General features: G+C 40.5%; 1 non-coding gene across 1 annotated transcript; it reads left to right on the top strand.

Moving 5' to 3' along the window:
• Positions 1 to 6,332: 6,332 nt before the first annotated feature.
• TRNAY-GUA lies at positions 6,333 to 6,421 on the top strand. Its single transcript is given in 2 exon segments — positions 6,333 to 6,369; positions 6,386 to 6,421. It is a non-coding gene; the product is annotated as a tRNA-Tyr (tRNA).
• The last annotated feature ends 5,146 nt before the right edge of the window (positions 6,422 to 11,567 follow it).

The raw sequence follows: 11,567 nt of genomic DNA, 5'->3' as shown, positions 1-11,567 counted from the left end.
TGACAGTTTTTTTTTTTTTTTTACACAATAGTCTCTTATTTTCTGGCAACAGAAAAAGTCAATGTGGCATGATCAGCATATATGCCTTCTATATTATTTTATTATCATGATTATTGTTGATATATGGCCAATGTTATATTGTTTTTTTTCTATATTTTATTAATTTTCATAAACATTTACAGAGATTTTGGGTTTCCATTCATTCATTGTTGCACTATTCTCTCTACCCTCCTCCCAGTTTGTTCATGTCCAAATGCCACAGTGCTTGTCAAAGCCAGTTCTGATTAATCTTCTTTGTCAGTGTGTCCTTTGCCATTCCCTATCACTCCTCCCTGAGAGAGACTTCACCCCGAGTCATAAGGAAAAGGGGATGGCGTATTCTCTTAACTACTTCCTGCTGAAAAGGGACACTGTGGGTTTCAGGGTGAAGATCTTCTCTCACTACTCTAAAGGGCCCCTTTGGCAGTAGGAAACACATAGACTATTATGGAGATTGATTTTGGAATTTAGGTGCACTCTTATTGATTGTGCTTGGCCGTACATGTTCATATCCTTGGAGATGTATCATGGGGGTGTTGCAACCTAGAAGACACAAATTTGACTAACAAGTTATAAGTACATGAGTCCAAAAATTATGGAAAAGTAAAAGAAAAGATTCTTTCATTGTTTTACAAACACTCCTCCACCATGTAGCCCTCGCTCTAGTCTCCTGTGATGACAGAAATACCCAGATATATCTCTTTTAAACAGTTCTCTCCCTCCTCTGTTTCAGTGCAGTATACATTATTGAACCCATCTTACTCAGTCTCTCCCCAACCCCAAGGACAGTCCCATTCTACAACAGTGGCATCATATAATATTTGTCCTTTTGTGACTGGGATATTTCACTCAGCATAATGTTCTCCAGAGTCAACCATTTTGAATAATATTGCATGAGTTCCTTGTTTTTTAATGCAGCATAGTATTCCATTGTGCGAATATACCACAGCTTCTCTAGCCATTCGTTTGTTGATGGGCACTTAGGTTGTTTGCAACTCCTTGCTATTGTGAACAAAGCTGCAATAAACATGGGTGTGCATATATCTGCTTGGATGTCAGCTATGGTCTCTTCAGGGTATATTCCCAGTAGTGGAATTGCTGGGTCAAATGGTATCTCTATTTGCAACTTTTTGAGAAAGCGCCATACTGCTTTCCACAGGGGTTGCACCATTTTACACTCCCACCAACAGTGAATCAGGGTTCCAGTTTCTCCACAACCTCGCCAGCATTTGTTGCTTGCTGTTCTGTTAAATTTTGCTATTTTGACTGGGGTGAAATGATATCTCATAGTTGTTTTAATTTGCATCTCTCTTAGGGCTAGGGATTTTGAGCATTTCTTCATGTGTTTGTTAGCAGGATGACAGTTTTGGTTAGTTGTAATTAAATTGCTAATTATTTCAAATATAGAGATTGGTTCTGGCAAGTAAAAACCGACCTTCCATTGCTTACACAAACAGCGGTAAATACGCTTTTCTTTTTCCCTCCTTTCCCCACCCTAGCTTTCCTACGGAATCCTTGAATCTCGCCCTATCCTTTCACCACCAGTGGTCTTCAAAGGTGATTTTCTTTTTATTTTGCCACTGAGTTAATTCTTTGTTCAGAGCTGCTATGTTAAGAAGAAAATCTCGCTCCCGCCCCACAGCACGTACACTAGGAGGAAAAAAATAATCAAAGAGTTGTTTCCCTTCAAATTAAAGAGTGCAGTTAGGATCCTGAGAAAGGTGCGGCAAACGAGAGCTGAGGAGGGCGCTCAGGCCATCTGTGCTTTAGGGATTTAGCTGGGCCACTTTCTAGGAAAAAATTGTCAAGCCTCCGCTATAAAACTGGGAACAAATTTGCCACTTTCAGTCCTTCTTGGGTAGCTTGGTGCCCAGAACAGACTCGAGTCGAAGTGAAGGGGGGAAATGTACTGGGGCCCACAGTAAAGTGGTATAAATATTAAGTAAGAAAAAGTGCCCTGGTAGTCAAGCTGGACACGTGCTGTTGCAGCGAATCGCAGCAAGCGCAGTGCTAGGCTGCTCTAGCAGGGTGCGTGCGGATGGCGCCCCCTGGCGTGGACGTCAATAGGCGAGGCCAAGAGCTATTTGCCAGGCAAGGCTTGCACAATTATGGGAGAGAAGAGAGTAAAAAAAAAAAGAGCAGGTTAAAGTTGCTAAATTGCTAAAGCATTGGACTATAGATCAATCCCCTGGGCGCTGGCTGTGTGGTTTCGCTTGCGACTGATACAACTGCCCTGCTCCTTGGTAATATTTGCTATTGCTCAGAAGTGTCGAGAAACACCTCCAGTCCTCAGGAATAAAAACTGAAGGCAAGACATCACACAGGTTTCCTACATAATTTCATCAACGAAAGTAGAAATCGTGAAGCTCTTGCAAGACTATGTTGATTCATTGTCGTTATTGTGTGCCGTCCAGTCGAAACCTACTCATAGCTGACCTTCCAGTGGAGTTCTGGTGCCTGGCGATATGAAGCTGTGCTTCAAATCCAAAATTGACAGGCTTGAAGTCCACCAGATGCTCTGTAGGAGAAAGAAGCGCATCTCCTCTCGTGCGATTTACAACCTCTGAAAACCCACTAGAGGGTCACCTGTGAATTGATTCCGGCTCAAGGGTACACAATAGCAGCAAATAGTATGGGAGGAGATTGGGAAGGAGATTGTTCGGCCTACTCCCGCCAAGCAACATTTCATTAAGAAATTGGCTCCGAAAAAACAACAACAACAAACCAACAAAAAACTGTCTCCAAAGGTAATTCTTACGAGCGCAAGAAATCGGGAAAAGTTGTATCTGACGGTTTCACACGAATAATGTTCAGTCTTAGGAGAAATTTGTCCTCAAGATTCGAATAGATTCAGACACTATATTCTGAATAGAGAAGAATAAGAGTCTTCCCACAAAGCGAGATGTAAGAAGAGCAGATTATGGTGGCCAAGTATAGATGGGAAAAGGATTGAAGGTGTCAATGATTTTACCTTCCTTGGATCAATAATCAACACACTTGGTACCAGCAGTTAAGAAATTAAAAGACATATTGCATTGGGCAAGCCTGCTGTGAAGGAACTCTCCAACATGATGAAGAACAATGATGTCAGTTTGAAGACTAAGGTGTGCATGATCCAGGCTTTGTTCTTCCCAGTCACCTGCTATATATCAGAGAGATGGACAATGAGCAAGAATGACAGAAGAATTTTTGCTTTTGAGTTGTGGTATTGGAGAAGAGTACTGAATATTCCTTGAACTGCTTAAAGAACAAGTAGGTATGTCTTGGAGAAAGTGCAGCCAGCAAAGATGGCAGAGCTTTGGACATGTTGCTAGGGGAGGCTATTCCACGGAAAGGGACATCACACTTGGAAAGATAGGGGGTCAGTGAAGAGGAAGATTCCCAACAAGGTGGACTGACAAGGTGACAGCAGCAACGAGTCAAGTGTATTAGAGATGATGAGGATGGCAAAGAATAGGGCAGATTTCAGGTTGGCTCTTCATAGGGTAGCCATAAGTCATACTTGTCTAGCTTGCTTCTAAGAACAACAGTGGTAAGAAGCTGAGGTTCAATATCAAAACCATCCTGTTCGAATCCACTCACTACTCTGCAGGAGACCAACCGATGAGCAATCTCCTTCGGTGTGATTTATAGCCTCTGAAAATCCACTGGAGGACCAGTTATGGGTGGGTTCCGGCTTGAAGGCATAATAGTCCAAAATAAGAGGTGCATTGCAAAGTGAACTAGGAGGGGGGAAGGGAAAGGGAGGAAATTGTGCAAAATGAATGAATATTATCTTATAAAAAAATGAAGTGAACTTGGGGAAGTGGAAGAGAGAAGGTAGAGGCACCTGAGGGGAAGGGAGGGAAATATGCAACAATGAATGAATGAAAATCCAACTTTTCTGTAAATGTTTGTTAAAATAACAATTAAAAAAAAGTGATTTCCTATAACTGAGCACAACCTGTTAAAAAAAAAAGACCCAGAGGTGAGACTTTCACCCTCAGATTAACTTATTGTTAAAAGCTAACTAACTAACTAACTAACTAACTAACTAACTAACTAACTAACTAACTATCGACATCACCTAGAAGAATTCTGCAGAATCAGACAAATTCTGAAATATAATGTAACTGGACCACACGAAGCTCTGGAATCTCAATTGAGCTTTGACCTTCTCATTCGGTGGGAAAAGTAGTGAGGCTTCTCTCGGGCTTCATTTCTGCTCTTATTTATGAAAAATAGAAGGTTTTTCATCTGCAGGAGAATACGCTAAACTCATAAAAAAAATCAGCAGTGCAGCACACTATCTGTGGAAATGAAATGTTATGTGCTGTAGAGTGTCCTGCGACTCATAGTAATGCTATGTACAACAGCTCTAAACCCTTCTCTGTCCTGTGCCGATCTTACTGTCTCTGACACACCTACTCCTATTACCCTAGTCTCTGAATCAATCCATCTCATTATGTCTTTTAAAATTGATGAGAGGAGTTGTGTATCATTTACATAACTCACTACAGTTGTGAGATATAGATATAAATAATACATATAAGCCATGCAAGTCATTAAAAAAACAAAACATACAGAAAACTCCAATTTACAAAAACACATACCCTTGTCATATTTTAGTAGTAAGGTACATTTATATATATATACATAGTTTTCCTTTGTCTTTCAAAGGGAAATGTTTACAAAATACATTGGGCAATAACTCTTATTTCAAGACAGCAGGTTCCTCTTCAACCAGCTGTTTATATTTAAAACACCCTCACCATTTTTAACCAACATTGACACTTTTGTTAGAGAGAGGAGATACTAAGTGAATAGCACAGTGAGACAACAGGTGTAATAGGGATTATGTTTCTATATAGATAGGGGAGCAGGACATAGAGCATTAGAGATGGATTCCCCCCAAATGTATGTATGACATGCACAATGAAAAGCATAAATCTTAAGCTTTCAAGAGAATGAATTTTTGTGTACATACATTTGTGTAATAAACACCCAGAACTGTTCATTAAACATATCCAATAATTTAGAAAGTTCATCGTAATTACTAATAAACTGGAATATAAAGAAAGAGCAGTAGGATAAATATTTACAGTATCCTAAGCACCCAATAAGTCTGCTGTTAGGGACCTCTTCAGGGTACTGAAGAGCAATGGTGTCACTCTGTAGACTAAGGTATGACTGATACAGGCTGTGGTCTTTGCAATAACTTATAATAATAAACTTATAATAACTTATAATACTTATAAGTATAAAAATTAAAAATATAATACTTACAAGTATAAAAAAACTTATAATAACTTATAATAATCAGAGAGTTGGACATTGACCAGGAAGGATAGAAGGAGAATTGATGCTTTTGAGCTGTGGTCTGGAGAAGAGTATTGAGGGTACCATGGACTGCTAGGAAAACAAACAGATTCATCCCGGAGAGGGTTAAACCAGGCTGCTCCTTGGAGGCAAGGATTCTGGGGCTTAGTCTGACATACTTTGGAGATGTTGTAAGGAGGAACAGGTCCTTGGAGAGGGACATCATGCTTGGGAGGGTGTAGGGACGGCGCAGGAGGGGAAGACCGTCTACGAGGTGGATTGACTCAGTGACTGGAGTAATCGGGATGGGTGTGTCAGAGGCAGTGCGATTGGCACAGGATAGAGCAGGGTTTAGGGCTGTTGTACATAGGGTCTCTATGAGTAGCAAGCGACTCGACGGCACATAACAACAACGACAACAACAACAAGCACTCGCTATCGAGAACACAAAAACCTTAACACTGAACTAATCGGCAACATCACGATAGAGAAAAAATTTAGACTGTCAGCCTTTTAATCTTGGTACCAGCAATCAGGAGATGCATTGCAGTGGCTGTTAAGAACCGCTCCAAACTACTTGGAAGCAATGATGTTAGTTTGAGGCCCAAGGTGCACCTCATTCAGGTCATGACGTATACTTGCATCTGAGAGTAGGACAGGGAATAGGGATAACAGAAGAATTGATGCCTTTGAACTGTGGTGCTGGAGGAGAGTACCGCCAAAAGCAACATACAGATTGGAGAAAATGTAGCCAGACTGGTCCTTAAAGGCAAAGATTGACAGAGCTTGGTCTCAGGTACTTGGGGCATGTTAGGAGAGGCTCTTCCTTGGAAAAGAATACCATGCTTGGAAAGGTGGAGGGTCAGAGAAAGAGAGGAAAGTCCTCAACGAAATAGATTGACACAGTGACTAGTCAGAAGTAATGAAAACGGCACAGGATAGGTACTCAAGTCAAAGAAACATCACAATACCATCAAGGGAGCGCATAACGAGCTCCTTCGATAGCTCAGTTGGTAGAGCGGAGGACTGTAGGTACTTTGTCGTGGATATCCTTAGGTCGCTGGTTCGAGTCCGGCTCGAAGGAGTTACAGTTTTTTTTAAGATCACTTCAACATTCTATGGAGCTTTGTATAGCAATAACCCTTTAGTGCATTTAAAGCGAATAGATTAACAGCTGTGCTCAATGATAAACTTATAGGAGTCCTTAGAAAAAATAGATAAACCGTCGTATGGCTAGGTTTGTATGGTGCATATAAAGGAAATTACCAATGATTTCGATCCTTAGGAGTCTCAGAAGACTTTCACTGAGATAGGAGGAATGAGGAGTGTGTTGGATAGAAAGGTCGGAAATTCTACACCATCCTATCATGATACTTTTTGAGAAAACATTGATGATCGTTTCAAGCAAACCCAAATAAAAGAAAATGTGCTCCTAGTGTAGCCATCACTCAGGCACAACCGACAGCCATACTTCCATCATTTACTCGTAGCCCTTATTCCCTTATCTTTTGAAGAGACTCTAAAATGTGTAAGATATACTTTCACTACATGCACTGTTACTATGTATTGAAGATAAATTAAGGATTTAAAAGAGAGACCGGTCTATCATCTTACAAACTTCCCACAAAGAAGCACAGCGAGATGAAAGGGTGCTTTTTTTTTTTTTAATAAAGAAAAAACCCTCAAATAAAGAAAAATGGAAAACAAAATTTAAAAAAAAACAACATCGCCAAAGCTCAACAAAATGGGCAGTTTGAGAACTCAAATTTCAGATACTCCTTGTAAGAGCACCCTCGCCATGTTCCTTTAGCAATATAGTTGGGACTATTAGGTAAAAGTTCTATTTTAGGTAGTGACTGTGGCCATATTTGTCACCAGCTTCAGTCCTGTACGTTGCTTTGTAGGGCTGCCAAGGGTAGATAATAGTCCCATGATCGGTCCCAAGCGGATTCCAGAAACCTGGTTCATTTTTACACTGGAAGTAGCTCTGCATTCGGTGCTGATCTGGGAACTGCCCGCTCAGAGGCATGCAGAGTGCGGATGGCGCCCCCTTGTGGGCACACTCACGGTCGACCAGATGGCCCGCAGAGGGCCCTGGGGGTGCTGGTGCAGGTTCTGGGAATGAGCGACCCAGCGTTTCCTATAGGCTCCACACCTGTACTCTTCGGGTTCTAACCTGGGCATACATGAGATCTGAGGGGAAACCTGTGACTACAGGGTTGAGGACAGGACTGAGGAAAGGTCAGAGATCAGGCCATGTGTGCAGGAGGAAAACGTAATTTGCTATAGATACTGTATCAGAACAAATAGATTAGACTTGATAGATATTTTTTCCCGAAGAAATAATTGTACATATTTAAATATTTTAGAAATATTCACAAAAATGAAGGTAAAGTCCAAGCTAATGTTTGCAATTTAAGTTCAAAACAGAAATAAAAAACTCAAACCTATTTCCACAATAATGATTTCCCTTACCGGACTGAGTTCACTTAGCTTAATGATCTCCAGTCCCTTCCAAGTTAATGATTTATAAAATCATTGTTCCTGTGTGCTGTGTAGTATTCCATAGTGTGAATGTACCATAACTTTTCAATCCATTCAATTGTGCTTGGACATTTGGGCTGTTTCCATGTTCTTGCGATGGTGAATAACACTGCTATGAACACTGGCTTACAAGTCTCCATTTGTGCCTCAGTTCTCATTTTCTCGAGGTAGATTCCAAGCAGTGGAAGAGCTGGGTCATATGGAATTTCTATGTTCCGCTTTCTGAAGCAATGCACAATTTGATAGGTGGAGGGAGGGATAGGTTAAGGAAATTGGACAGATCTGATGTGAAAAACAATGTATATGGATTTTCTAAGTAAAGCAGTATAAAATTAAAAGTTTATATTTAAAAAATCCCCCAAACCCGTCAAATCTGGAGGACAGCCAGCTGGCCGCCTGGAAAAGATAAATATTTGTTCTCATCCTAAAGTGACCCAACAGAGTGAGGAAATTATCGAATAATAACATTAATATCACATGCAAGCAAGATTCTGCTGAAAATTATCCAAAAACGTTTGGAGGAATATGTCAACAGAGAACTACCAGATCTGCACGCTGGATTTAGAAGAGGTCGCAGCACTAGGGATATTATAGCTAATGTTAGATGGATCTTGGCAGAAAGCAGAGAATACCAGAAGAATGTCTATCTGTGCTTCACTGACTATGCAAAGGCTTTTGATTGTGTGGATCACAAGCTATGGCTGACTGTGAGAGGAATGTGAATCCCAGAACATTTGATCGTGCTAATGCGAAACCTATATTTGGACAAAGAGGCAGTCTCAGAACAGAGCAAGGAGACACTACATGGTTCAGAATCAAGAAGGGGGTCTGTCAGGGATGTATTTTGTTTCTATACCTTTTCAATCTGTATACAGAACAGATCATCTGAGATGCTGGGCTGTACGAGGAGGAACGTGGCATCAGGTTTGGTGGAAGATTCATTAACAACTTGTGTTATGTGGATGACACAACCGTGCTTGCTGGAACTGAAGACGTGAAGCGCTTGCTGCAGAACGTCAAGGACTGCAGCCTCCTATATGGATTGAAGCTCAACATCAAGAAAACAAAGATTCTCACCACTGGGCCAATTGGTAGCATCAGTATGGAAGGTGAAGAAATTGAGATAGTTAACAGTTTTAGTTTTCTTGGCTCCACAGTCAACACTCTTGGTAACAGCAGCAAGGAAATCAAGAGACAAATTGTATTGGGAAAGTCAGCTGTGAGGGACCTCTCAAGAGTACTGAAGAGCAACAACATCAGGCTGGAGACTAAGGTGCACCTGATCCAGCTATAGTCTTTGCAATTACGTGCTATACTTCGGAGAGTTGGACAGTGACTAGGGATGATAGAAGGAGAATTGATGCCTTTGAGCTGTGGTGCTGGAGAAGAGTGTTGAATATACCATGGACTGCTAGGAGATGAAAAAGGTTTGTCCTGGAGAGGGTGAGGCCAGAATGTTCCCTGTAGTCAAGGATTCTAAATCTTCCTCTGACATACTTTGGGCATGTTGCAAAGAGAGACTTGTCCTTGGAGAGGGACATCATGTTAGGGAGAGTGGAGTGGCAGCAAAGGAGAGGAAGACCCTTGAAGGATCGATTCTGTGATTGAGGTGGTGGGAATGAGTGTGTTTGAGATGGCGAGATTGGCACAGGATAGAGCGGTGTTTAGGCTCTTGCACATAGGGTCGCTATGAGTCGCAAGCAACTCGATGGCACATAACAACAACAATAATTTTAAAATATTTCCCAAAAACCCTCATACTAAAGAAAATTTTTACAAAAGGAAGCTTAAGTACACTTAGATCCTTTGGTTAAATGATACTTTGATTGCTAGACATATGGTTATGGTCATGTGTCTTCTATTCCTACTTATAATGACAGTATAAAAATGGCCCAAAGGAATTTTCAACAGTGATATTTGCTCAATGGCACTTGAATGTATGGATAACAAATTATTTCATGACATTATTAAGAATGACTATTACAGAACACTTAATTGTTCTCATGCTGAACTCATGCACAGTTCAAGAATAGTTATTTGAATCAGGGTATCCTATATAACTTAATTGCTGTAAGTCATAGAGAGAACTCTGTTGGCCTAGTGGAAAGAAAGTTATGCTACCAAGCCAAAGTTGTGTGATTTTAATCTGCAGTCCTCAGACATGGTTTTGATTGTTTTTGGTTAAACATCTTTCTAAGTGGTATAGCGCTGGTCAGTCAATTTGCTATACAGAGGTAACTGTGGTTGTTGTGATGCTAAACACTGTGACACTGATGTGTCAAATGCAATAATGGTTACCCATGGAGGACAGTGTTTGGTGAAGATCCCACATTAAAAGAGGCTTGGAAGCAGGAGTGGCATCCGCTGCAGAAATAGCTTGCCTTCAAAAACTCTACTATGAACTTAGAGAAATGATGGAAGTTATACAAATGTTCAGGTCTTTCACTTATAGGGTTTCTATGAGTCATCTACAACTCGGTGGCACTTAACAACAATAACAACATGTAATTTAAAATCCGAAACAGTGTACCTCAATAAACATACAGTGATATCATTTCATCATATTCACTCAATCTGTTTGTAAAGCAAACAATACAAGAAACTAGACTACAGGAAGAATGATGCATCAGGCTTGGAGTAAGAACCATCAACTCACAATATGCATATAGAAATGACACAACTTTGTTGTCTGCTCCTTGAAAAGTGAAGAAGGAAGCACTTACCCATGAAGATCAAGGACTACAGACTTCAGTGTAGATATAAAAACTATAAAGAGAAAAAATCTTCACAAATGGACTAAGTAACAAGATAAACAGAAAATATTGCAGTTGTCAAGGATTTAATATTACTTGTGTTCATAATCAACCCCCAAAGAAGCAGCAATCAAGAAATCAAATGAAGTATTGCTTTGGGCAAATCTACACCAAAAGACCTCTGTAGAGTGTTCAAAGATGTCACCTTGAGGACCAAGATATGCCCGACATAAGCTTTGATATTTTTTATAGTCTCCTATGCATGAAAAATGTGTACAAGGAAGGCTCAACGTTTGTAGTGGAGAAAGAAACTAAGTGTTGGGATGAAGACAACTTTGGAGCAGCATTCGGAGGACACCCATTAGGCCTTGTCAGATTAGCATATTGGGGTGATATCTATTTTAGCCCAGTAAGCAACTAGGCAAACCTCTGATCCTACTGATATTCTTGTGGTGTGTCTAGAACCAGACGTACTGGGAACCAGACAGAACGGGACTATTATGATCCAGAAACATGAGGGCATTGCAATGTCAGTGAACAAATGTCCTCTTGACCTTTCCTATTGGTTCTCCAGCCTATGACAGGGACTAAAACCTGTTGTATTTATTATCTTAAAGATGGTTCTAGCAGTTAAAAAAAGAAGTTGGATGGACAATGAATAAGGAAGATAGATTAATTGATGCATTTGAATGACAATGTTGGCAAACAACACCGAACATCACTGACTGCCAGAGAAGGAATAATTTTGTCTTCAAAGAAATATAGCCAGAATGTTCCTTAGAAACAAGGGTTGGTGACACTTTCTCTTCTGTACTTTGGACATGTTATCAGGCGGGACCAGCAGCTGATGTGTTTGAAATCACAGAAGCCATGGAAGCTTCATATATAAGTTATTAGATGGAGGGCTGGTGAAAGGGAGATAGATGTGAAGGG

Source organism: Elephantulus edwardii, unplaced genomic scaffold (genome assembly GCF_000299155.1).
Source record: "Elephantulus edwardii isolate Elephantulus edwardi_28Jun2011 unplaced genomic scaffold, EleEdw1.0 scaffold00391, whole genome shotgun sequence".
NCBI classification, from domain to species: Eukaryota; Metazoa; Chordata; class Mammalia; order Macroscelidea; family Macroscelididae; genus Elephantulus; species Elephantulus edwardii.
Note: the sequence above shows the minus strand (reverse complement) of the source record. Positions and strands in the feature narration are given on the sequence as shown.